This window comes from Dasypus novemcinctus, chromosome 22 (genome assembly GCF_030445035.2).
Source record: "Dasypus novemcinctus isolate mDasNov1 chromosome 22, mDasNov1.1.hap2, whole genome shotgun sequence".
Taxonomy (NCBI): Eukaryota; Metazoa; Chordata; class Mammalia; order Cingulata; family Dasypodidae; genus Dasypus; species Dasypus novemcinctus.
In genome coordinates this window covers 10,525,498-10,552,520 of record NC_080694.1, presented here as the reverse complement: position 1 = coordinate 10,552,520, position 27,023 = coordinate 10,525,498, and the positions used below count along the sequence as shown (strand labels likewise).

Here is a 27,023-nt window from a genome sequence, read left to right as displayed (position 1 = left end):
GGAGGACAGTCTAGTATATCAAGCCCTCAGTATTGTTGTGTCTGTGAATCTGGTCTTTCAAGCAGTGAAGACTGGTTGTCACTGTGGGCCCTGAAGGAAGGGGGAGAGAGGAATAGAATAGATGGAAGCAGGGTACCTGGGAGGCAATGGAGTATTCCACAAGATTGTGCAGTGATGGATATAGGACACATTAAATTACACCAAAAACGTATAAAAGTCTATAGGCTAAAATGTAAACCATTATGTAAAATATAACATAACTGAAAATTTAGAAAATTGTACAGTCTAAAATATAAACCATAGGGAAGCAGACTTATCCCAATGGATAGGGCGTCTGCCTACCATATTGGAGGTCCACGGTTCAAACCCCAGGCCTCCTTGACGCGTGTGGAGCTGGCCCATGCACAGTGCTGATGCACGCAAGGAGTGCCATGCCACATAGGGGTGTCCCCTGCACAGGGGAGCCCCACATACAAGGAGTGCACCCCATAAGGAGAGCCACCCAGCACGAAAGAAAGTGCAGTCTGCCCAAGAATGGTGCCACACACATAGAGAGCTGACACAACAAGATGATACAACAAAAGGAAACACAGATTCCTGGTGCCACTGATAAGGATAGAAGCAGTCACAGAAGAACACACAGTGAGTGCACACAGAGAGCAGACAACTGGGGGGAAGGGGGAAGTGAAGAGAAATAAATTTTTAAAAATTAAAAAATTAAATATAAACAATAATGTAAACCAAAATGGAACCATGGTTGATAGCTATGTTTCAAAATCTGTACATCAGCTGCAGCAAATATAACATGAACATGTAAAAATGTCATTGCTGGGGAAGGGAGGAAAGGGTTTGACGTTGGATATATGGGAGTCCCCTATATTGTATATGTGAGTTTACTATGATCTAAAATTTTTTTGAAAACAAAATTAAAAATTAGGAAAAAAAAAAAGAATGCAGACACTGAGGAAGAAATGTCTTACATTTTGATACCTCTATTTGAATCTTTAATTTGCCATACAAATATCATGGAAAGCTAAACTTGCTTCTGAGATTGGCTATAGAGAAATTCACTATTCCCAGTGGTAGGATAAATTATCTTGGCACAGAAAGGACCTGAAGAAAGTATCAAGTCCAAGAATATCTTATGAAAGCCCTTTTTGGTAGTAAATCAGCCATTGTAGGCTCTGTATAATACTTATGCATCACCAGAAAACCACCAGAATCCTACTAAGGGTCAAGTAATAGTTCCTTTCAATTAATAATAATAGATAAATGATTTTAATGGCATAATCTTTCATGCCCACGAAAAACAATCCAAAAAACAAACAACACAAGAGCCAGCTCTTTTCCTGAAGGCACAGGTTTACCCCAACACAGCACCAAGCTAACGACACTACCAGCATTGGGCTTCAGCATGGCACACTACTCCAGAGATCAAAGGTGCTCGATTCCTGTCCCAATCTTCAATATTCTTTTTTCACAATAAATGTAAAAACAAGTCACACATCGCCTAGATCTACAAACTCACCTTCTTGTTTGGCCAAGTCTTCATCTCACAGAGCTTTCCAACCACTGGTAGGTAAGACAGACTTAGAGGACTGTGGCTGGAGCAAAACAAATGGTACAAGCAGGCAGAATTCCTCAGCAGGGTGAGAGCCTCTGCCTGGAAGGCCACCTGCCTGTGGTGTCTCTATTTTCTCTTGTAAGCTCTGACCTTCCTCCATTCTTTCCAAGAGTTTGCTCTAGTGGCCACTGTGCCAGTTAGGATCTGGACTTCTTGAATCCAACTCAGGTACCACTGGGTGCGGTCACCCCTCGGGCTGAAGTGTGGTTTGCTGGCCTGGCAGGGGAGCGGCCGCGGTAGGCCTAATTCTGCTGCCCCCATAATAGGGTGGTTGGTCGGACTCACCGCCACCCCTGAAGGAAGCTCGGCATGGGCGCAGAGTGCCCTCGGGTCTCCTCTTCTTGGCAGCCATGCTTCCGCGGCCGCCCCTCCTCCCAGATGGTGCCACCCGATGCCTTGTGGGGCGGCACCCTTCTTCTTCCTTCTCCCTGCGCAGGCGCAGGGCAGAAAATTCCAGTCTGCCCTTTTCCCCTCCCCCGACAGCAGCAATAGCCAGGTGTGGGCGGAAAAATCCAGCCCGCCCTTTTCCCTTCCCCCGACAGCAGCAACAGCCAGGCGTGGGCGGGAAACTCAAGTCTGCCCTCCACCCCAGCAACAGCAGCCACCAATCCCTAAACCCTGCCCCTTCCCCCAGCAACAGCGACAGCCAATCCCTAACCACCACCCCTCCCCCATCCAGTACCGCCCACTGACCTTTCGCCGGCAACCAATCAGAACAGGGCGTGGCTTCAACCAATCAGCCTTCCCCAGCCCCTATAAAACTGTTGCCTCTCCCTCAGTAAAGTGGACTTGCGTGTTTACCTTGTCTCCGCGGTAGTTCTTCTGCCGTGCGCCCTCCAGTCCTGAGAGCCCCCGACAAGGGCCTGGCCTCCCTTGTCCCCAGTTCGTCGCCTGCTTCTCCGGGCGACCCCTTCGTCACCGGCTTCGCCGGGCGACCCCGTCAGCCGAACCGCGCAACCCCTTGTGAGACCGATCCCTCGTCTGCTGCCGGACCGATCCCTCGTCCCAGGTGGGACCGACCCCTCGTCCCAAGCGGGACTGACCCCTCGTCCAGAGCTGGACCGACCCCTCGTCCGCAGCCAGACCCCACCTCTACCGACCGAGCAAGCCGCCGCAGTTGGCGCCCAACGTGGGGCAAAGCAACCCCACCACAGCACAACGTGGGGTAAGGCAACTCCACCACAGCCTCACTCCATAACCTGGCGCCCCCCCCCCTCTTCTCACCGTGGGACTTCTCTCGTGCAACATTGCTGCTACCTGAGCCTTGGCTACCTCATATGATCCACGGCGGTCTGGGAGAATCGCTGGATGGCTTTCTCCTTCCATGTCGGGGGCTTATACCGACCCGCTATGATTAAGAGGAGCCTTGGATTTCTCGGGAGCGCGCGCTTGCACGTCTGAAGTAATCCCACCACAGCCCTACGCCCTCCTCTCTTCTCACCTTGGGACTTCTCTCGTGCAACATTGCTGCTACCTGAGCCTTGGCTACCTCATACGATCCACGGCGGTCTGGGAGAATCGCTGGATGGCTTTCTCCTTCCATGTCGGGGGCTTATACCGACCCGCTATGATTAAGAGGAGCCTTGGATTTCTCGGGAGCGCGCGCTTGCACGTCTGAAGTAATCCTACCACAGCCCTACGCCCTCCTCTCTTCTCACCTTGGGACTTCTCTCGTGCAACATTGCTGCTACCTGAGCCTTGGCTACCTCATACGATCCACGGCGGTCTGGGAGAATCGCTGGATGGCTTTCTCCTTCCATGTCGGGGGCTTATACCGACCCGCTATGATTAAGAGGAGCCTTGGATTTCTCGGGAGCACGCGCTTGCACGTCTGAAGTAATCCTACCACAGCCCTACGCCCTCCTCTCTTCTCACCTTGGGACTTCTCTCGTGCAACATTGCTGCTACCTGAGCCTTGGCTACCTCATACGATCCACGGCGGTCTGGGAGAATCGCTGGATGGCTTTCTCCTTCCATGTCGGGGGCTTATACCGACCCGCTATGATTAAGAGGAGCCTTGGATTTCTCGGGAGCACGCGCTTGCATGTCTGAAGTAACCCTACCATAGCCCTACGCTCTCCTCTCTTCTCACCCCTATCTTTTCGCTCTGCATTGCTGCTCCTGAACCTTGGCGACCTCATATGATCCACGGCGGTCTGGGAGAATCGCTGGATGGCTTTCTCCTTCCATGTCGGGGGCTTATACCGACCCGCTATGATTAAGAGGCGCCAATAAAACTCTCAGGAGCACGTGCCTGAGCACCTCCACCCCTGCCTTCACCTCTGCCTCCTCCCCTTCACGCTTGCTCCCCTTTGCCTTGCTCCACTGCTCGTCGTCCCGCCCTCCCCTCGTCGGGGACTTCTCTTGGCCCGCGACCACCGTCGGAGCCCCACCGGCTCCGACCCCTCGTCTCACCGCGCACCTCGGCTCCCATCGCCGCGCTCTCAAGGTAAGGGCCCCTTTTCTTATCGGCTCCAAAAGGCCATTAGCAATGGGTAACATCCTATCTGCTAAGCAAGCCCCACAAGTTCGGGCTCTCGCCGGTCTCCTAGACACTCACCGGTGTAAGATCTCTTTCAACATCCTATCTGCTAAGCAAGCCCCACAAGTTCGGGCCCTCACCAGTCTCCTAGACACTCACCGGTGTAAGATCTCTCTGAAACAACCCCAAGTCTTCTGTAACCGCGGCCCCCCATGCCGCCATCGCTCTCAAGCAGCTCCAGGCCCGCAAAACGGCCCGCAACCCGCTTTCCCCGGCCTGCGGCCTGCTTTCTAGCATCTAATAACGTTTCTGCTTTTGCCTCCCCATACTTCTGCGGAGCTTCCTCCTGTCTCAACCTCACTCCTCTTCTCAGCCATCCAAAGCGTCCCTTCTCGTCCCCCGCCCCCCTCCTTTTTTGCTTGAACCCCCATTACATTGCAGATTGGGCCGCCCCATGTCGGCCCGCCCCGTTAACATCGGCCTCTCTCGGCCCGTGGAGACCTTGGCCTTCTTGTTCTCGCTTACGTCTCCACCACTCCCGACGCTGGTGCCCTGACGCGACTTGTCCTCACCGCTGCAATCTTCCAGACCATCACACAGTCTGCCTCTGCCGCTCTTCGCCACCAAGAAGAGATCAACCACCTGTAACGCGCTATCATCCTGGACTTTTAACAGCACATGGACCTTATAGCCGCCGAGATTAACGAGAATTGGACATTGGCCACCCTTGCTTGCAACGGCAAGATACCGCCCCCCAAATTGTACATTTGTATCCCCGTCATACTCACCTCCCTCTTCAGCCCCGCTTCCCTCATTGCTTACTGCCTCTTGGGCCTCGGCTACTTGTTGCTGCTGCCATCCTGGCCCTTATTTGAAAAGAAGGGGGAAATGCGGTCACCCCTCGGGCTGAAGTGTGGTTTGCTGGCCTGGCAGGGGAGCGGCCGCGGTAGGCCTAATTCCGCTGCCCCCATAATAGGGTGGTTGGTCGGACTCACCGCCACCCCTGAAGGAAGCTCGGCATGGGCGCAGAGTGCCCTCGGGTCTCCCCTTCTCGGCAGCCATGCTTCCGCGGCCGCCCCTCCTCCCAGATGGTGCCACCCGATGCCTTGTGGGGCGGCACCCTTCTTCTTCCTTCTCCCTGCGCAGGCGCAGGGCAGAAAATTCCAGTCTGCCCTTTTCCCCTCCCCCGACAGCAGCAATAGCCAGGTGTGGGCGGAAAAATCCAGCCCACCCTTTTCCCTTCCCCCGACAGCAGCAACAGCCAGGCGTGGGCGGGAAACTCAAGTCTGCCCTCCACCCCAGCAACAGCAGCCACCAATCCCTAAACCCTGCCCCTTCCCCCAGCAACAGCGACAGCCAATCCCTAACCACCACCCCTCCCCCGTCCAGTACCGCCCACTGACCTTTCGCCGGCAACCAATCAGAACAGGGCGTGGCTTCAACCAATCAGCCTTCCCCAGCCCCTATAAAACTGTTGCCTCTCCCTCAGTAAAGTGGACTTGCGTGTTTACCTTGTCTCCGCGGTAGTTCTGCCGTGCGCCCTCCAGTCCTGAGAGCCCCCAACAAGGGCCTGGCCTCCCTTGTCCCCAATTCGTCGCCTGCTTCTCCGGGCGACCCCTTCGTCACCGGCTTCGCCGGGCGACCCCGTCAGCCGAACCGCGCAACCCCTTGTGAGACCGATCCCTCGTCTGCTGCCGGACCGATCCCTCGTCCCAGGTGGGACCGACCCCTCGTCCCAAGCGGGACTGACCCCTCGTCCAGAGCTGGACCGACCCCTCGTCCGCAGCCAGACCCCACCTCTACCGACCGAGCAAGCCGCCGCAACTGGGCCCAGACTTAGCTTTCTGGCCCTTCTCTGTGAGGCAACAACAAACCACAGTAGTCAGTAGGTTTGCTGTGCCAGCTGTCATAGAATGCCCAAAGGTTGTCTGGCAGCTCATCTGAAGAATTAATAAGTTTGCTAATTCTCTTGCCTAGAGGGTTTTTAATTAAATGATCTGTTTCTTCCCTGAAAAACCCTCTTTTGGGAGATGGTTTAGGCTGCGTGAGTGGCAAAGAAAATTGTTGTTGATGTTTGAAACACATTCCTTTTCACTGACCTTTGTCCAGTTTTTCACTTTTCCACATTAAGATGGTATTGGAGCAACATCTGGGCTTTGGGTTCAAACTGTACAGACCAATCCCACACGGTGAGCAGATGCAAAGGCTTGCTTTGTGTATCCTGGCCTTCCCTATCCATGTTAGTATCATTTTGATGGGTAAATTGAAGAAGAAGGTGCTAAAAATAAGTATGTACAGGCTATCTGACAAAACAGGTAAGTATCCATGAATTCAAATGCTGGGGAATGATGTGCCAGCTGCCACACACAATCTAAGAAAAGCAGGAATGCAGGAGACTTTCTTCTTTGTCACTCTGGCATGGATGGTTGCAGTGATCCAGGAAACAGTGCCCACCAATGATCCAATCCTTTTGCATGAGACTCTGGAAACCAAACCTAGTTCTACAGTGTGTGTCCATCATCACATGCGCCTGAGAGGAAACGACATAGTGGAGGTCAGAAGTGTTCTCCTCTAAGAGAAGAACATTCATGCTCTGTGCTTCCAAATATTCTGTAATCTCTATTGCTTTTTTTAGACAATGTCTGATTATGTCAAGCCAGCTGCTGCTTTCCAACAGAGAAAACCATTTTATATCTGTGTCCCAAAATTCAGTACTATTATCAATCAGAAATAGCTGTTTAAATTTAGAGTATGCAGTCTGGATTTCCTGCAGGAATCAGAAGTTGCTTGATAGGTCTTCAGTTTTAACAATTTCATAGGGTAGCTGTGGATGGTCTTGTAAATTCCATCCAAGAAGCTTTTTTGGATTTGTAAATTGCCATCTTCCTGTTCTTTGGGCAGAGGTGACATTCTTAAAAGGGCACATCCACTGTGGCAGGACCAACACCATATTGGTACTCCTTGACCATGGAAGTGTGGACTATCCTCTTCAGGAGGAGGGATAGAGACAACGAAGTGCTCTAGCAACCTTTCACAAACTGTATGGCCCTCATTGACACTGCCTAGTACTTCACCTTGCCTTTGGTCTCTAATTACCAACACCAGTCCTTGAGCCTTTCAAACATTACAGTAAGGTTCTTGGCATCTGTGGCTGTACTGCTTTGTGCAGTAGTTGCACAGGAAAACAGGAACAAATGTTTAAGTACTTTAGGAGCTTGGTTTAATGGTTTATGCCAAGATAAGTGGAATACTCAGAAGTCATTGCAGTGGATGATGAATTTCTCAGGATATTTCTTTAGTTGTCCAAAGAGAGATTTTTGGTTTGGTTTGTTTTTTTCTCATTAATCTCCCCATAAATCTAATCAACACAGTGGACTGTAATGTCATTTTCTCCTATAAGCTTTTTCTTCAATTGAGTTTCATCATTATCAAATGCAGATTCATCACTACTCAAGAAAGCGTCTTGAAAAAAAAAGAAAGCACCTTGAAGTCTGTGCAGACAAGGCTCCCATAGATCCCATGATGACATGAATCTTCTTGAACATACTTCAGTACTGTGCTGGCTTCACAAAACAGCTGTTCTCCTGGTAACAAGTGAAGAGTTACTTCTTTCTCTGTTATTCCTTTCCGTTTGTGTGAATTTCCTCCGGCCGCCTGTACGACACTGAAGAGGGTTTAGGCTCCTTGGTGCCGCCGGCACCACCGACTACCCCTTTCCCAGCAAACCGCCGTCCTGGGCTGCAGCTCCTCAAGAGAGCAGAGGAGGCACCTGGCGCTCAAGCAACTGCAGTGGCCGCGGCCACCAGCAACAACGGCTGGAGCTCTGCCCTTCCCGGCTCCTAAAAATGAAATTAACAAATCTTTTGGAACGAATTACCTATATTAGGAATGAAGAAAAATTGCACAAAATATATGAAAAGCGTTATAAAAATATACAATTGTACATTTTGTGGTAATGAACATTGTATTTTATATTAAATTGATACACTCCTAGAAAACAAAAGTTAACAAACTGATAGAAGAAAAACTATAGAATATGATTAGTAATATATCTCTTTATTAAATTCATTTGGAAATCATAGAAATTAGATAGGTTAAAGAGAAATTCATGTCAAGATAGAATCATCACCAAAAATACTTTTGAATTTTTAAGGAAAAATTTTTGGTTTCTTTCAGGAATGCAAGATTGATTTTTTTTTAATTTTGAAAAATAATTTACATGGTACACATTACATCTTAACATAAAATTAGATAAATATTCTAGGATCATCTCAAGAAAGTATTTGATTTAACTAACGTTATAACTTTAAACTTCTATGAACCCAGACTACCCTAGTCCAGCTCTGTACATGAATGAACTTTCCAAAGTTCCTTTGCAATGGCCATCTTGTCCTTCCTGCCCCATGCAAAACTGTGATCATATTAATATGTGACAAAAACATACAATATAATTTATAGTTACAAATTATGAGCGTAATCACTGGATGGAGCCATTCGGTATTGGGGGATTAGTGACTGGAATGAGAAACAAGTAGGAATTATGGAGTACCTGGGATAATGCAATGCTTGATGTGAATGCTAGTTACAGAAGTTTGCTCAGTTCCTGAAAGTTCATCCATAGTAAGTGCACATTTTTTAACAAATTTTAATTTTATTAAAGTTCTTAAAGAACACATCATAAGTTATTTAATATATAGAAAACAGTATTATAAAATATATGAGAAATACAAAACCAAATATGACTTTCTTGTCAATAAATTTAAAAGGGCTTAATTAACCTATTATAATATTCAGTAACCTAGGTCAGATCATTAAGTTAAATTCAGCTCTATATTAAGTATCTTCACTATGAACACACCTAAATGTAATTAGCATGCTTCAAAATAAAAGAATGGGCTGAGGAAACTACAAAGAAAATACCAATAATTCAAAACATTAAATAATACAATCAGCATTCTTGCTATTAAAAAGTAATAAAAAATAGGGAAGTGGCTGTGGCTCAATTAGTTGGGCTCCCATCTACCATATGAGAGACACTGGGTTTGCATTCCAGGGCCTCCTTGTGAAGGCAGGCTCACCCACCAGCGCCACAGAGTGCCACCGGTCCACCAGCACTGCAGAGTGCCACCTGGCCTGCCAGCACCATGGAGAGCCAACTCAACAAGGTGACACAACAAAAAGGGAGACAAGCAAAAACACAGAAGAGCGTGCAGCGAATGGACACAGAGAGCAGACAACAAGCAAGCCACAAGGGGGGGGATAAATAAATAAATACAGTCACAGAAGAATGCACAGCAAATGGGCACAGAGAGCAGACAGCAAGCAAAAAGCCACAAGTGTGGGGATAAAAAAAGTAATAAAAATATAACAATTTTAAATAAAAACAAAATAGATCATTCAAATTTAGATTAAAATTCCTCCCTAATATTAAAGAAAATTGTAGAATGTCAACAAGCAATTATATATATATTATATATATATATGGATCTACATAATACAAGAAAAGCAAAGCTCAAATAAAACTTTTAAAAATCCAGCTACTTTAATACTATGCTAATTATAATAAAAAGTGTGATGAAAATTCAATCTTCTGCATCAAACTGCTAGAAAACAGAAAATGACAATAAAATGAATGAAAATGAAAGGACAATATAAAGAGTACCAAGATAATTAGGTAACTTATTTATTCTTCATTTTGAAAAAACATTGGCTATTCTGCATATTTCACCCTTCCATATAGATGTTATCATCAATTTATCAATTTAAATCATATTAAATCTCTTAACATCAAAATTTACTTGGTATTTGTGCTTGATATTTGGGTTTTGTTTGGGTTGGTCAGCTATTTTATTTGATGACTTATTGTGCTGTGGCCAGGGAATGTTGCATGTGTGATTTCTACTTTGGAACTTAATGAGGTAGGGATAGTCTATAGAAATTTTCGGGAGATAACATTATGTTCTTTATTGTAAATTTTCTGGTGAAAAATTTCTCCATTCTCTCTCCCATCCCAAAATGTTGATGAAAAAATTATTTTTTTAAATTACAACTCAGGGTATTAGAATAAACTGAAGAAAACCTAAGGTCAAATATATATATATATGACATATGTATATATCAGAAGAAAAAAATTCAGATGCATAAAGTCATATTACCAAGAATGTCCAAAGTTTTGAAAGGAATAAACAGGAATAAAAGTTAAACTAAAATTCTATATACCCAAAGAATATTCTTCAAAATGAAGTCAAACTAAATATATTCCAAAACAAGCAAAAATGGAGATAACTTTCATAAGGTACAAGACAAAATGAAGGGTAGTAGAATGTCTTAGAGCATAGGTTGAAAAGAGGTTTTTTGCCATGTCCGCAGTGGAAATGGATCAGATACTATGACTATCTATCTGAAAACCAGTTGAATCATCTGAAATATTATTCAAAGCAGTGAGTTTAATATAAATATGCAGAAAGGGACAAGATGACATCCAAGTGAGTATACCCTTGTCATCTCTCCTGCAAAGAACCAGCTGAGTGGGCTGTTTCAGGAACCAACAAAGCAGGTTCCAGTTGATCTGGAGAGACTGCAACAAAATTAGTGCTTCCTCAAGGTAAAACTGTGGGTTTCTAACACTGAAGCCAGAAGCTGTGGGAAGGCAAAACCCTTCCCCCTAGAGCTGGGGCTGCAGCATTCTCTGAAAAATGCTGATCACATGGCAGCAGTCCGGAGCCCCATGTTACCCAAACATGTGATGCCCAAGCCTGTGTTCCTGGAACCTCCATAATGCACATTCCCCAGACCCATGTACACCAAGTCTGCATTCTCCCAGGCCTCTGTTCCCCAAGACTAGCACTCCCCAAATTCTGGCATTCCCCTAGCCCTCTGGTCTTGTACTAACTGTGAGAGAGGGGGGTTTTTGGTTGGGGGTGCAGAAGGATGCAAAGACTCCAGGTTCAATTTTCTGGACCCCCCCCCCCCCCGCCTTTTTGAGCTTGGAAGAGCATACCAGCTGGCTTGTCAAGAGCCTAGGAAGAGAGGGAGACAAATCTGCTGAGGGAGCCCAGTTTACCTAAATGCCCTGGGATAGGAAACTTAGTCTGGGAGAATGTGGAATCAGAAAATTAATTAGTCCCCTGGAGCACACCTAAGGGAGAGAGACAGTAGGACGTGCTTTGTAGGTTTCCAGTAGCATATTTAGGGTTCCTGACAAGGTGTGGGTGCTCTCTCTCAAGAAATTAAGAGTCATTATTTTCTGTGGTGAGTTGGTTCACCAGGGTCCGATTTCAGTCTCCAACAGGAGCCCTCATACAGCCTTCCTGCTGCCCTGGGAGAGAGAGAAGTGAGGAAGGGAGAAAGGGGGAAGGTCAGAATCATACGCAGTTTATTCAGTTGCAAAGAGGATTCCTTTCTTGAGGCCTTGTCTGGTTTTTTTTTTTTTATTGCTTTGTTTTCTTGTTTTTCCTTTCTCTTTATCCCCCCATGGCCCTTTTCTCTCTCTTTTTTTCTCTTCTTTTTCTTGCTTCCTCTTTTTTCCTTCTCTTTTTTCTTTTTTATATTAGCTTCTGCAAGCCATGTTTCTTATTTGCTGTGCTTCCTCATCCTCAATTTCCTCTTTTCTGTGTGTACTGATTTTGGATACCAATTATATCCCCTTTCCTTTACATCTTTCCATCCTCCATTATCTATTTTTCTTTTACATTCCACCTTTCTTTGTTTAGTCCCCAATTTTTCTGCCTTTTTATTTCTAATTCCTCTATTCTGTTTTCTATCTTTTATTCATTCTTATGTTATTCTCCTTTCTTTTCTCTTTCCCTCTCTCCTGACCATACTGGCCTTAAATTCATACAATATTCCTCCCCATATTCAGTTTACTACCTCATTACAGGTACTCCACTTTTTTACTGTTACAACTCTACACAGCTTAAAGAGTTTAATATCCATTCTCCTAGATATCACATGGTTCTTCTACTAACATTTACTATCAATACTACTATTATACTTTTTATTTTCTTACCCCTTTTGCTTTCTCTGGCACTAATAGACAACAAGGAGATACAATAAGAAGAACAAAGTGACAAAGGAAGACTTAACATGCACACAAAACAACACCTAAATATACCCCTGAGACTACTCAAAGACACTGATCAACTGAAGAAACCCATCAAGATAAAATGATAACCAGACAGCAATAAAAAATTATAAACCATACCAATAATCAGGAAAACATGGCCCAATCCAATGAACAAACTAAAAACCAGGAAAAGGAAGAGAACATCGAACAACTAATCAAAGCTCTCAAAACATACATCATAAAACAATTTAATGACGTGAAGGAAGAGATTAAGGATATTAAGAAAACACTTGAAGAGCATACAGAAGAAATTGTAAACATACACAGAAAGATAATGGATATAATGGGGATAAACAGCTCACTCCAAGAAATCAAATAAGAGCAGATTTAAAGAGGTAGAAGAAAGAATTAGTGATGTGGAAGACAGTGAATCTGAAATCAAACAAATAGAATCAATTGATAAAAAGATAGAAAAACTCCAGCAGGGACTTAGGGACCTGAATGACAATGCAAAATTCACAAACATATGAATTATAGGCATCTCAGGAGAAGAGAAGGGAAAGAGGACAGAGGGGGTGTTGGAGGAAGTATTGCTAAAAACTTCCCAAACCTATTGAGGGAGATGGAGGCCCATGTCCAGGAAGCACAATGCACCCAAACAACATAAATCCATCAGGCCTACCCCAAGACATATACTTGTCAAATTGCCAATGCAGTATGGATAAGGCAAGAAGGCAGTAGTATGACATAGTCAAGGTACCAAAAGAAAAAATATTCCAACCAAGAATACTCTATCCAGCAAAGCAAACATTCAAAAATGATGGAGAGTTCAAAATATTCACAGATAAACAGAAACTAATAGAGTATGCCAACAAGAAACCTGCCCTTCAAGAAATACTAAAGGAAGTTCTGCAGGAGGAAAGAAAAAACAGAAGAGACAGAGTTGGAGGAGAGTGTAAGAACAACTAAAAAGAAAAAAGAGAAAAAAAATCAAACAAAATATGACAAAAACAAATCCAAAGAAAATATGGCTAATATAAGTAATTCCCTGAAAGTAATAACACTGAATATCAATGGATTAAACTCACCTGTCAAGAGACTCAGACTGGAATATTGGATAAGGAAATATGACCTATCTATACACTGTCTACAAGAAACATATCTTACACCCAGGGATTCAAAGAGATTGAAAGTGATTGGCTAGAAAACAATCTTACAGGTAAACAGTAACCAAAAAGTGACAGGTGTAGCTATATTAATATCAGACACAATAGATTTTAAATGCAAAACTATTGTGAGAGACAAAGATGGATGCTACGTATTAGTGAAAGGGATATTCTTTCAAAAGGAAAAAACAAACATAAATATTTATGCCTCTAACAAGGGCTCCTCCAAATGCATAAGGTAAACACTGGTAAAATTAAGTGAAGGAATAGATGCCTCTACAATTATAGTGGGCACTTTAATACACCACTATCACCATTGGACAGAAAGAGAATCAATAAAGAAACAAAGACATTGAACAATATATTAAAGGATCTGGACCTAATAGGCATATACAGAATATTACACCCAAATACTGCAAGGTAAACTTTCTTCTTGAGTGCACATGAATCATTCTCCAAGATAGACCACATGCTAGGTAACAAAGGAAGTCTCACTGAATTCAGAAAGATTGAAATCATACATAATAATTTCTCTGACCACAGTGGAATGAAGCTGGAAATCTGCAAGGGCCAGAAACCCAGATTTGGCACCAAGATATGGAAGTTAAACAACACACTCTTAGAGAAAAACAGTGGGTCAAGGAGGAAATCTCAAAAGAAATCAGTGACTACCTTGAAACTAATGAAAATGATAACAAAACATATCAAAACTTATGGGATGTAGCAAAAGCTATCCTGAGAAGGAAATTCATAGCCATAAATTTATACATCAAAAAAGAAGAAAGAGCAAAAACTGAAGAACTAAATACACACTTGGAGGAATTAGTAAAAAAAACAACAAACTAACCCCAAAGGAAGAAGAACAAAAGAACAAAGATCAGAGCAGAACTAAATGAAATAGAAAATAAGAAAGTACTTGAAAAAATAAAGCAAAGAAGTGGTTCTTTGAGCAGATTAATAAAATTGACAAACCCTTAGCTAGACTAACAAAGAAAAAAAGAGAGAAGATGCAAATACTCAAAATAAGAAATGAGAAAGGGTATCTCACCACTGAACCAAGAAAAATAAAGACTATCATAAGAGGATAATTTGAAAAACTATATTCCAGCAAGATGGACAATTTAGAGGAAATGGACAAAATCTTAGAAACACATAGGGAGCCTACAATGACAAAAGAAGAAATTGATGATACCAACAAACTACTCACAAGTAAAGAGATAGAATCAGTCATTAAAAACTTCCCAACTAAGGAGAGCTCTGGGCCAGACGGCTTCACAGTTGAATTCTACCAAACATTCCAGAAAGAACTAACACCAATCCTGCTTAAACTCTTCCAAAAAATCTAAATAGAAGGAACATTGCCTAACTCATTCTATGATTCCAACATTAACCTAATACCAAAGCCAAACAAAGACACCACAAGAAAGTAAAATTACAGACCAATCACTCTAATGAACCTAGATGCTAAAATCCTCAATATCATACTGGCTAATCGTATTCAACTGAATTGAATTATACACCATGATAATTAAATTATACACTATTGAATTATACACCATGAATTATACACCATTGAATTATACACCATGACCAAGTGGGATTCATCCCTGGTACACAAGGATAGTTCAACATAAAATTAATTAATGTAATATATCACATGAACAGATTGAAGGAAAAAAGTCACATGATCATATCCACAGATGTAGAGAAAACATTTGACAAAATAAAGCACCTTCTCTTGATAAAAACAAAAGACAGGAATAGAAGGAAGCTTTCTGAACATGATAAAGGGTATATATGAAAACCCCACACCTAACATCATTTATAATGGTGAAATCCTAAAATCTTTCCCTCTAAGAGCAGGAACAAGACAAGGATGCCCACTATCACCCCTTCTATTTAACATTGTGTTAGAAGTACTTGCTGGAGTACTGAGGTAAGAACCAGTTATAAAACACATCCAAATTGGAATGGAAGAAGTCAAAATTTAACTATTTGCAGATGATATGATCCTATACATAGAAAGCCCTGAGAAATCTACAACAAAGCTTCTAGAACTTATAAATGAGTTCAGTAAAGTTGCAGGATACAAGACCAATGCACAAAAATAAGCAGCATTTCTGTAAACCGATAATGAGCAATCTGAAGAATAAATCAAGAAACAAATACCATTTACTATAGTAAATTTTAAAAAATCAAATACCTAGGAACAAATTTAACTAAATATATAAAAGACTTATACACAGAAAACTACACAACACTGTTCAAGGAAATAAAAAAAGACCTAAATAAATGGACGTATGTTCCCTATTCATGGATAGGAAGACTAAATATTATTAAGATGTCTATCTTACCAAAACTGATCTACAGATTCAATGCAATCCCAATAAAAATCAACACAGCAATTTTTAATGAACTAGGAAAATTAAGAAGTTTATTTGTAAATGAAAGAGCCCCAAATAGCCAAAGACATATTGAAAAAGAAAAATAAAATTGGAGGAATCACACTACATGACTTCAAAGCATACTACAAAGCTACAGTACTGAAAACAGCATGGTATTGGCACAAGAACAGACACATTGACCAATGGAACCAAATTGAGATTTCTGATATAGATGTTTATATATACAGTCATCTGATATTTGACAAAACCACCAAGCCCACTCAACTGGGGGAGAACAGCCTCTTCAATAAATGGTGCTTAGAGAATTGGATATTCATATGCAAAGGAGTGAAAGAGAACTACCATCTCACACCTTATACAAAAATCAAAACAAGGTAGATCAAAGACCTAAATGTAAGAGCCAAGACCATAAAGACCTTGGGGAAACAATGTAGGGAAGCATCTACAGGACCTTGTAATAGGAAATGTCTTCCTGAACTTCACACCCAAAGCATAAGCAGCAAAAGAACAAATAGATAAATGGCACCTCCTCAAAATTAAAGCATCTTGAACCTCAAAGGAGTTTGCCAAGAAAATGAAAAGACAGTCTAACCAATGGGAGAAAACATTTTGTAACATATATCTCCTAGGAGACTAATATCCTACATATATAAAGAACACTTATATCTCAAAAATAAATAAGACAAACAACCCATTTAAAAAATGGGCAAGAGATTTGAACAGATGCTTCTCCAAATAAGAAATACAAATGGCTAAAAAGCACATGAAAAATTTCTCAAAATCACTAGCAGTTAGGGAAATGCAAACCAAAACTACAATGAGATACAATCTTACTCCCATCAGACTATCAGCTATCAAAAAACCAGAAGACTACAAGTGTTGGAGAGGATGTGGGTAATGGGAACACTCATCCACTGCTCATGGGAATGCAGAAGGATCCAGTCATTCTGGAGGACAGTTTGGTGGTTTCTCAAAAAACTAGCTATAGATTTGCCATATGACCCAGCAATTCCACTGCTGTATATATACCCAGAACTGAAAAAGAGGACACAAACCAATATAGGCACACCAATGTTCATAGCAGCATTATTCACTATTGCCAAAAGTTGGAATCAACCCCAATGCTTATCAACAGATGAATGGATAAATAAAATGTGGCATAAACATACAAATGGAATATTATTCAGCTATAGGAAGGAATATAGTACAAACACATGGGATAACATGTATGAATCTTGAGGACCTTATGTTGAGTGGTGCAAGCCAGGCATTAAGAGACAAATACTACATGAGCTCTCTGATGTGAAGTAAGTAAACCAAGCTGTACCAGAGAGCTAGAGACTGGATGATAGGTTTAAAAGAAGTTTGGAGGGAGAGGAAGGTTGTGAGCTGATGCCTACATGGGTGAAATCTATGATAACCTAGAGGTAAGTATTTGTATAGAAAAGGGATAAATGGGGGCATAGGGATACCTTTGAGTGTGTCTTTGCAGGCTTGAGTGTGACTAGGGTTGGGAGAATGGGTCAGATGATCAAAGGAATTTGGGAGGCCAGGGGGGAACATGTGAACATAGGAGATTGTGAGGTATGTGTTTGAAACTATAATGTTGATAAAACTCTTTAGAAAATATAATAAGGAAGGGTTACCTGTTTAAGGTGCTTAAGGGGGGGCATTTGGCACAGGGGCAGGCTTCTTGGGAATGTGTGTGTGCTCATTTTTTCATAGTATGTGATATCATTGTGTGGAGACCCATACAATGACTGTGAAGGTGTACCCTCATCCTAGGGAGATCTGATGCTCTTAAACAGAGGGAATTGTTTCTCTTAAGAGAATTGGTGGCTCCCAATTGGGGAAGACAGTCTAGTATGTCAAGCATTCAGCATTGTTGCAAGTATCTGTGAATCTTGTCCTTCAGGTTGTGAAGATTGATTGTCACTGTGGGCCTGGGGGGAGGTGGAAAGAGGTATGGAATAGATGGAAGCAGGGTAACTGGGGGGCAATGGAAGTGTTCCACAGGATCATGCAATGATGAATATAGGACATGTTAAATTACACCAAAAATGTACAAGGAAGAAATGAAAGAAATGGCCTTGCCACTGTACCTACTGGGAAACACCTATTACAGTGATGCAGGGCAAAAGCTCAAAAACAAAGTTTTTAATATTTGTCATTTTTTAATAATCCAATTTAATTTTACTTTATTTTAGTTTTTCTAAATTAGTATGCTTTCTATTTCTAATCTTTAATCCTATCACTACTATTTCATTTTCCTATTAATTAAATTTGGCAATTTATTAGGCTTCATTTTGGAAGTTTTGTACCAAGGAGGGGTTCATCTATGGCAAGGGAGGAACACTGTTATGGGGTGTTATTGATGAGAGGCACATGGTTTGGGGGGAGTTCTCCAGGGCATGTATATAGTGTACATAAATATGTTTGGGTATATGTTGGGTATTTTCATAGTAATTACAGTTACAAACAAGAACTGAAGGAGTGCTGAGTTCCTAGCCAGGGGTGCTCTTTCACATTCCCCAATGGAAGAGCAACAATCCCCCAAGTGCAATGGCAAAGACCAATGAAGAAGGATGGTCCAATGATAAGCCCTTGATACTGATGACTATGCTTATGAGCCTTGTGCCTGAAATTTGAACTAGGCCTAGAGCTGCAGGGTGTCTAAGAGTTACCTCCTGAGAACCTCCATGTTGCTCAAATGTGGACACTCTCTAAGTCAAACTCAGCATGTAAATACATTACCTTCCCCCCAGCTTGGGACATGACTCCTGGAGATGAGCCTCCCTGGTGCTGAGGGATTATTTCCAATTACTAAGTGGTGGTGCAACTAGAAAGAGACCTTGAATAAAAGGGTCAACTCAGACCAGCAGAATATCTTGGCCTACATGTAGGATCATGTGTTAAAAACTGCTTTTTGACCTTGAATAAAAAAGGGAAATGGCAAAGACAAATGAGTTCATATGACTAAGAGTCTTCAAAAACGAGTCAGGAGGTCATCAGAGGGGTTGTGCTTATGCACACCTCAGCAGGATTTCAGAGACAGCCAAAGTAGATAAACCCAGGTACTGGTGCTCCTGAGGGCTATGGAGACACACTGGTTCTCAATGGAAGATGGCTCTGGAGTTCAGTGCCATGTCAGTGGACCCTGCTTTGGAATTTGTATTCCTGAGCTTGATGGAGTTGCACTCAGATGTGGCCTTTCTACACATGTCTCTTCTGTCACTTTTACTGAACCTGTGGTTGGTGCTAGGGTTGGTGTATACTCAGGAGACTTGAATCTCTGTACTGGCCATGTGCCAGCTGGGCTCTGAGCCTCAGCAGAGTTGCAACTCCTACTCTCTGGTTCATTGAACTTACCAAGGTCAGCTAACAGAGAGGTGTAGATGGTCAACCTCCACACCAAGGGACCGAGAGTGCCTACAACTGCAAGCAGGAGAATTGCATCCATCATTCATGTGGGATCTAAGCCCTTCTCAATATAGAGGTGGAGCAGACATAACCATCCCAGGGTCCACAGGATGGAGGAATAAAATATGGATTAGAGTGGACTTACTGATATTCTACTGTAGAACTATCGTGACTAGTAATGTAGAAATTGTAACATTGATGTGGAGAAAGTGGCCATGATAGTTACTGAGGGTGGGGAGAGAGAAGAAGAGATGTGATGTGGGGACATTTTTGGGACAGGAGTTGTCCTAAATTATACTGCAGGGACAAATGATGGACATTATATATCCTGCCATAACCCACTGAAAGGACTGGGGAAGAGTGTAAAGTACAATGTAAACTACTATACATGTGGTACAGCAGTGTTCCAAAATGTATTCACCAAATGCAATGAATGTGCCATACTGATGAAAGAGGTTGTTGATGTGGGAGGAGTGGGGTGAGGGGGAGCAGGGGTTATATGGGAACCTCTTATTTTTTTAATGTAATGTTTTGTGTGATCTATTAACTTTAAAAAAGTTAATTAAAAATAAATTAAATTTTTAAAAAATATTAATATGCTGAAAATAACAGCTCATTGAAGAGAATCAGTCATTTAGAAGAAATAATACAAGAAATGATTCATTTATAAAACAATAAAGAAGAGGAGGTGATCAGAAATACATTCATGACAGTGAAATGGTAAATAATTTTTTAAATGCACAAGATCATTCTTGAAAAATTGTAAATCTCATTCTTTTGGAAAAAAGCCTCACCTAAATTAGCTGTGGTATTTAATATGATTATCAATGAAAATATAAACTCTAAAAAATATAGAGGCCATTTTTAAATGAAGAAATAAAGTCAAATATACTAATATCTCTCTTAAGAATATGAGTAATGAATTGTAATATGCCCTAATAATGAAAATAAAAATGTACTCTAAATTATCAATGATAAAGAATGGATTGAAACTCAAATATTTGTGGGGATATATTTCTTGATAATCACTGACTATTTGATTCATGGTGAGGGAATACATAAATGTTTATCATGAGTATGAGTGATCTATACCTCACACTACATAACAGGCTACCAGAAAAATATTACAAACTAGGGTGATTTTTTTTCCTTTTTTTTTTTTATATTTTAAGAAATGAGCATTCTGTAGGAAACAAGATAAATACTTTGAGACATGGGTTAAGACATGTATTTCTGAGTCGTTTAAAATATAAAAGACAAAAGTAAACATAGAATTATATAACTAAATAGAAATAAAATATTTTAAAGAAAAAATAAAACTGACAATCAGACAAAATATTTATAACTCAGATCACAGAACAAGAGTTAAAAAATTCTTATAAAAATACTGATATTGAGAAGATAATGTATAATAACACAGCAGAAAATGTGGGAAACATATTAAGAAAACTTTTATACTTACTTAGTACTAGAATTAATCATATAAATGAATAGACAAACATATACAGTTATGTCAAAATATTATTATACATTTATTTGTTGCAGTGCCATCTGAAATAGCAGAAATTGGAAATATCCAGAGTATTAAATTCTGAGTATTTTAAAAATATAGAACTTCCAGAATATATAAAAGACTAATATATATATTTCTTAACATTTACCATTTATATGGTATTAATTTTTAAAACATAATGTAACTCAATTTTAGATATAAATTTATGTGAATTAAATCACATGATTTTATAATATTATAGAAGATATGAAATTTTGATGCAGAAAGTTTGAATGAAGTGTATCTGCTGATGAGAAGGAAGTGATTTAGAGAGCTGTAAGTTTTTTTCAGTGAGTTCAGGGAATCTTCCTTAAGAAAATGAAATAGAGGGAGGTTCTGAAGGATGAGTGTGCAACTAGATTGCTAGGATGGGAGGCTCTTTCTGGTGGAATGAAAATCACATCCAAAGATTTCTTTAGGAAGGAACATGGCAAGTATATGTTGATAAGACAAAAGGTTTGGCTTTAACTCTGAAAATCATAGGGAGCATGGTAATAAGAGAAGTCATTCTGATCCTAGGTCAGGATTAGCAGTTTAGTTTATATTCTTTAAAAAAAAGTGTCTTGTAACAGTTTTAAGAAGGAAGGAGACAAAAATCTAACTGATGTTAGAACAGTTTCCTTCTGGTCGTACCATGAAGTATCATTTGCAAGATGGATTTAGAAGAAGTGGACAGACTCATGAGGAGATTACTGTGGCATCAAAAATGCAGACATGCATAGCTCAAATTCCAGTATGTCTTAGAGATGAAAATATATTGATGTATTCCCAAAGAATTTAGTAGAAAAATGAATCAAGAATTGCTGATTGATCAACTATGAATAGTGATGGAATAAGAGACAACAAGGAGAATTCTAAGGTGTTGGGTTTTCCAATGGGGGAGGATCATTACATCAGCAAGGACCCATTCCATTAGAGGTGGTGAAATGAAGCTGAGTTTAATTTTGTACTTTATAACTTCCACAGTTAAAGCCTGTATTCAGAAGGAATTAATTAGTGATGCAAACAAATATTTTACATAGGAATTCATTTCAATAGCATGTTGAAGGAACATATGTGAATATAAACTTAATATTCAAATGTTAAAAGTAACATTTATTTTAGCAAATTGTAGACCACTGAATAAGATACATTGGACAAATCAGATGGCTAAAATTATTTACTAATATGGGAACTTGCTAAAATACTTATAAAAATATATACATGTGTGCATATTCAAGCAGCTGGTAAAAATTATAATATGAACCGTAGACTTTGATTAGTAGCTATGCTTCAATATTGATTAATCAATTGCAACAATGTACCATATTAATGTAGAATGGTAATAATAGGGGGAAATGCTTGTTGAGAGTGTTATAGTGAATGCCCTAAACTTTTCATGTCAATTTTCTGTAATCTAAAACTTCTCTAAAATTGAAGTTTATGATTACTGAAAAAATAAATGGGCATATGACAATTAATTATGTCATAATTAAATAGAAATCTATGACAAGGAATAGCTTACAGCTCATCATTTTTGCTTGATGTTTATTTACTAAATACATTTTTGGTTACAAAGTGTTTTTAATAACCCATCTGCCAGATGGAAGAACACAACTCCCTTTATCACACACTTTACAATTTTTTTTGGTTCATGGAGGCTATTAAAGTATTTATTATGAGAATATTCATCTGATACATTATATGGGACTAAACTAGATTATTTTATGATTGTGAGTGCCTTGTGGAAATGGTACTTGTGTTATTTCTCTTTCTACCACTATGGCACTGCACTAACATTATTAAATAAAATAAGTGTAGAATATCTATTTGAATATAATCAAACTGAAACCTAAAGTTCAGAGAGTTATCCATATTGAATAGTAGCAATTTCATGATATAATTTTTAATACTTACTATTTGCAAATGTATTTTGGAAATTTAGTCCAAATTGCTCATTTTTGTTGATCTCTCAAAACACCTTCATATTTCAAGTTAAGAGCAATCTCTTTCGTGCTAGAATATTGCTGAAAGCTTTCTTCACATCTTTGTTTCTCAAGGTGTAGATGAGAGGATTTACCAGTGGGGTGACCACACAGTAAAACACTGACACCACTTTCCACATGTTGAAATTGTATGTGGCTGGAGGCCAGACATAGGCAAAAATGATGGTGCCATAATAGATGGTGACCACCGTGAGGTGTGAGGCAATGGTGGAGAAAGTTTTCTTCCAAGCCACCCGTGAAGACATTCTTACTATTGTGACCACAATTTGGCCATAGGAGGACATGGTAAGTAGGAAAGAACTTAGAATCACCACAGAGCTACATGTGTAGGTCAAGGCCTCTGCTAGGAATGTATCTGAGCATGAGAGTCTGTAAATGGGGTCTGAGTCACAAAAGAAATGATTGATCTTCTGGGGGCCACAGAAGTTGAGGTGAGAGATAAGTATGGCAGATAGGAGAGGGGCAAGGAAGCCCCCAATCCAAGATCCAGCTGAAAACTGTAGGCAAATATCAACACTCATGAGGACTGAGTAGTGTAGAGGGCTACATATTGCCAGATACCGGTCATAGGCCATTACAGCTAGCAGGATGCACTCAGCAGCCCCCATGGAGAAAAAAGAAGTAGTACTGGGTTATACAACCTGAAACAGAGATGGTGACAGCCTGTGATAGGCAGGTAGCCAGCAGTTTAGGCACTGTTGCTGTGGAGTACCAGATTTCTAAGAAGGCCAAATTTCCTAAGAAAATGTACATGGGTGTCTGGAGTGTGGATTCCATGAGAACAATGTAAATGATAAGAGCGTTTCCTGTGAGGGAGGGCAGGTACACTATGAGAAACATCACAAATAATGTGAGCTGTGGATGGGGAACACTGGAAAACCCAAGGAAAATGAACTCCCTCACTGTCGTTTGGTTTTTTACATCCATATTTCATCTTCTCTGATCTGCAATAGATCAATAAAGCCCAGAAAGTTTAGGTAGATGAAAACAAGAATTGGATATTCTCATATTAATTTTAATGATAATAATGGGTACCTAACAGTTACAGGAAGTGTTGGCTGAGAAAAAAAAATGATGTCATTCTAAACCTGGATTAACTTGTTGGGTTTTCAATTACAAAAAAAATATTCCAACAGAAATATTGCCATAATCCACATTTTAGACATGAAGAAACTGAAGAATTAAGTAGCTTTCACACAATTACAGTACTCTGTTGTTGGCACTGACTTTCACACCTGCAGGTTGATTTAAAATGCCACAATCCACATTAATACATATAAGGCCATTACAAGGAAGAACATAACATTGTCCCATAATTAGAGCCTATTGAAATAACAACAACATAAAGCAGGTCAGAAGCCAGGGATCAGGGGCCTCTGGGCTGAAGCTCTCAGACATATGAGTAACACCATAAGAGAAAGGGTTGCATATAATTTTAACTTCATTACCCCCTGATTTATGCCATCAAATTAAGAGTTGATAACTATCAGTACATGGATAAAATTCTATATTCAGAGAACAAAACAATGAGTACAATTCAAAATTTGCAGTAAAGAAATATTTTTAAATATTCTTTAAATTCCCTAATCATAGATTTGTATGTTTTAAGAATAGTTGTGTCTAGCTTTTTTCACACAGTGGTTAGAAATAGTCAAGCAAATAAATTTAGGAGTTAGAAATCTTTTGAGAAATAGCAGATTATCAAAAAACATATCAGCTTACATGTGCTTAAGTGCCAGAATATTCAGATGAAAATGTAAAGTAAAATTTTTCTTGGTATCCATAAAAATTATTATGTATGTAAAATATATTTATCTTACTATTGTTTTAAAAAAAACCTGCAGTAAAGTCACAAACTTGAAAACTACTATACCACAATCAAAAAGTCAGCCGAACTCAACATGAAGTCATTTGAGGTCATGTCTACAATGTCTTCTTTTAAACCTTTATGGAACTTTTGAATCATAAAACTCTACTAAAATAAATATATATTGGCTTTAAAACAGTAATGCATTGTTGTTACAATACCTAATATTTCAAGATATATATAATGGAAATTATTAATTAAACCTGTTTAAAATGTCAAGGAATATAGTGTGTTAGTTTACATTTTAGATGTATTGCTAACCAAGCTATTTATATTAATCTCTTAAAAATACTAAGGTTTTGCCATATTTCTCAGAGTAAGAAAAATAAAATTGTAATAGTTTCTAACTATACCAAATATATTTTGAAAAATATCATGGCTATCAATATACCTAGAGTATTTAGTTTAGAGTGCTTGGGTGAAACAGCTTAGACTAACTACTGCACATGTTTCATTATTTTGATTCTCTGATTCTTTAAAGAAAATCATTAAAATTTATTTTATTCATGTAGCACCAAGAATCCAAAGACTTTTTTATACCTTTTATGACAAGAATATTGTTGGCTAGTTTTCTCCTAGGAATCACACACTCAAGAAAATCTAAGTTAACTCTTTGGAAAGAAAGCTTTGACAAAAGAATCATACTAACATGTTCCTATGGAGATAATCCCTTTTCTTTCTCTAAGACACACAATGTTTACTTAATTCTACCTTTAAAAAAATTAGGATTACAGACTCTTCAGATCTATATTAATTTAGATGGGAAATGGAGGGTAGAGAAAAGTAATTTAAGTAAATCATTTTTACAGAAATAAAAATAATGAAATTAAGACTTTATAATTTTTATTCATTTTATGGTTTTAATTTTCAAACTATAGCAATTTTTCCTATGTGTCAGTTGAGTACTTTAAGATGTATATTGTTTCTGGTAACAGAAATATCTAAAATCATTTTTTTTAACATCTGCAGTTATGTGGCTATAGTTTCATTACTTCCAAGACAAGTGAAGAACCACATGAATACTTCCGCCAGTATACTCACAGCTTATATTCTGTTTGGCTATTTTTCTGGAATACAAGGCTATGAATTACATTTTCTTACAAATACTTCTTTTCAGTAAGAATACATATTGGAGCCTTTGGTTGGATCAGAGGAAAATAAATTATATTATCTCCTCACTGCTGTTGGCTGGGGATCCATTAGTGCTATTGCCTTCATCAGCAATCCCATAGACCATCCCATGGCATTTATGCTGTAAACAACAAATTCTCTGTTGTTTTTTGTTTTTCTTCAGATATCTCCTTTTCCCCATCAACTAGGTACAGGGAAAGTGATGGTGTGAAATTCCCTTTGTGAAAACTATTATCATAATTTCTATAGTGTAGAGACCTGGAGAGCTGTCCTCTGTCTTGGGACTTCATGCAAGCTCCCTGGGGACTTTCTGTTGGTTTGGGATATTGTGCTCCCCCAAGAGAAAAGAAAAGGCAAAGGAACTATAGGAGGAATTAGCCAACTCTCCACAGGTACTGAAGGAAGATCCTCCAAAGTTTTTTCATTGGCCAATATTGCCTACAGTATTCATGACTCCAAAGATGATTGCAGAATAATATCCCTCTGTAATAGGGTCCTCTGGGGAAACAGAACCAAAAGGAGTTGTATATATTTATATACAGTAAAATAAGGTATAACATATATATATATTGCAAATATCATTTTTTTAAAAAAAATAGCAATTGGCTTACATAACTGTGGAGATGAGCAAGTCAAAATTCCGTAAGTAGGCTGCAAGCTGGGAATTCCAATGAAGGTTTTTGATGGATTTCCTAGGAGAAGCTGGTCAGATAAGTTAGATATGGAAATTCTCCCTTCTGATTGCTGAAAACATTGCTTCTCATATTAAGACTTTCACCTGATTAGATGATACTTCTTTCACTGTTCAAGGAAATCTTCTTGATTTATTCCAGATGTAATCAATCATAGATACAATCAATTTACTGATAATTTAAATACTCACAGTAAAAATCAGGCCAGCACTTGCTTGACCAAACAAGTGGACACAATAATCTAGCAAATTGACACATGAATTTAACCATCATAGTCCATCCCTTGTCAATTACTTGGTACCCATACACAACTCCTTAATCCATGCTTAATCTCTAACTAAAACAACAGCAAACACATTTTCAACTAGAAATACTCAACTAAATGTGTGCAATCAGAAACGTATTAACTTTTCCCATAATAGGGTGCAAATCTTTGGGTAACATTCAATCTTAAATTTTATATCCTATAACTTGAATACTATAAAATGAAGGTAACAAAACTTAAGTCATATAATAAATGGTTAAGATAGGCAACAAAACAAAGATATTTGCTTTATATATGTACAGATATACTCATAACTTAACAAAGAAGAAATATTCATAACCATTACAATCCTCATTTCTGTAACCAATC

General features: G+C 39.8%; 2 pseudogenes; both read right to left on the bottom strand.

Annotated features, from left to right (window-relative positions):
- Positions 1 to 1,499: 1,499 nt before the first annotated feature.
- Positions 1,500 to 8,600, bottom strand: LOC101427817 (myotubularin-related protein 12-like; annotated as a pseudogene).
- A 14,083-nt stretch (positions 8,601 to 22,683) lies between these two features.
- LOC101427373 (olfactory receptor 5A2-like) lies at positions 22,684 to 23,626 on the bottom strand (annotated as a pseudogene).
- Between the last annotated feature and the right edge of the window lie 3,397 nt (positions 23,627 to 27,023).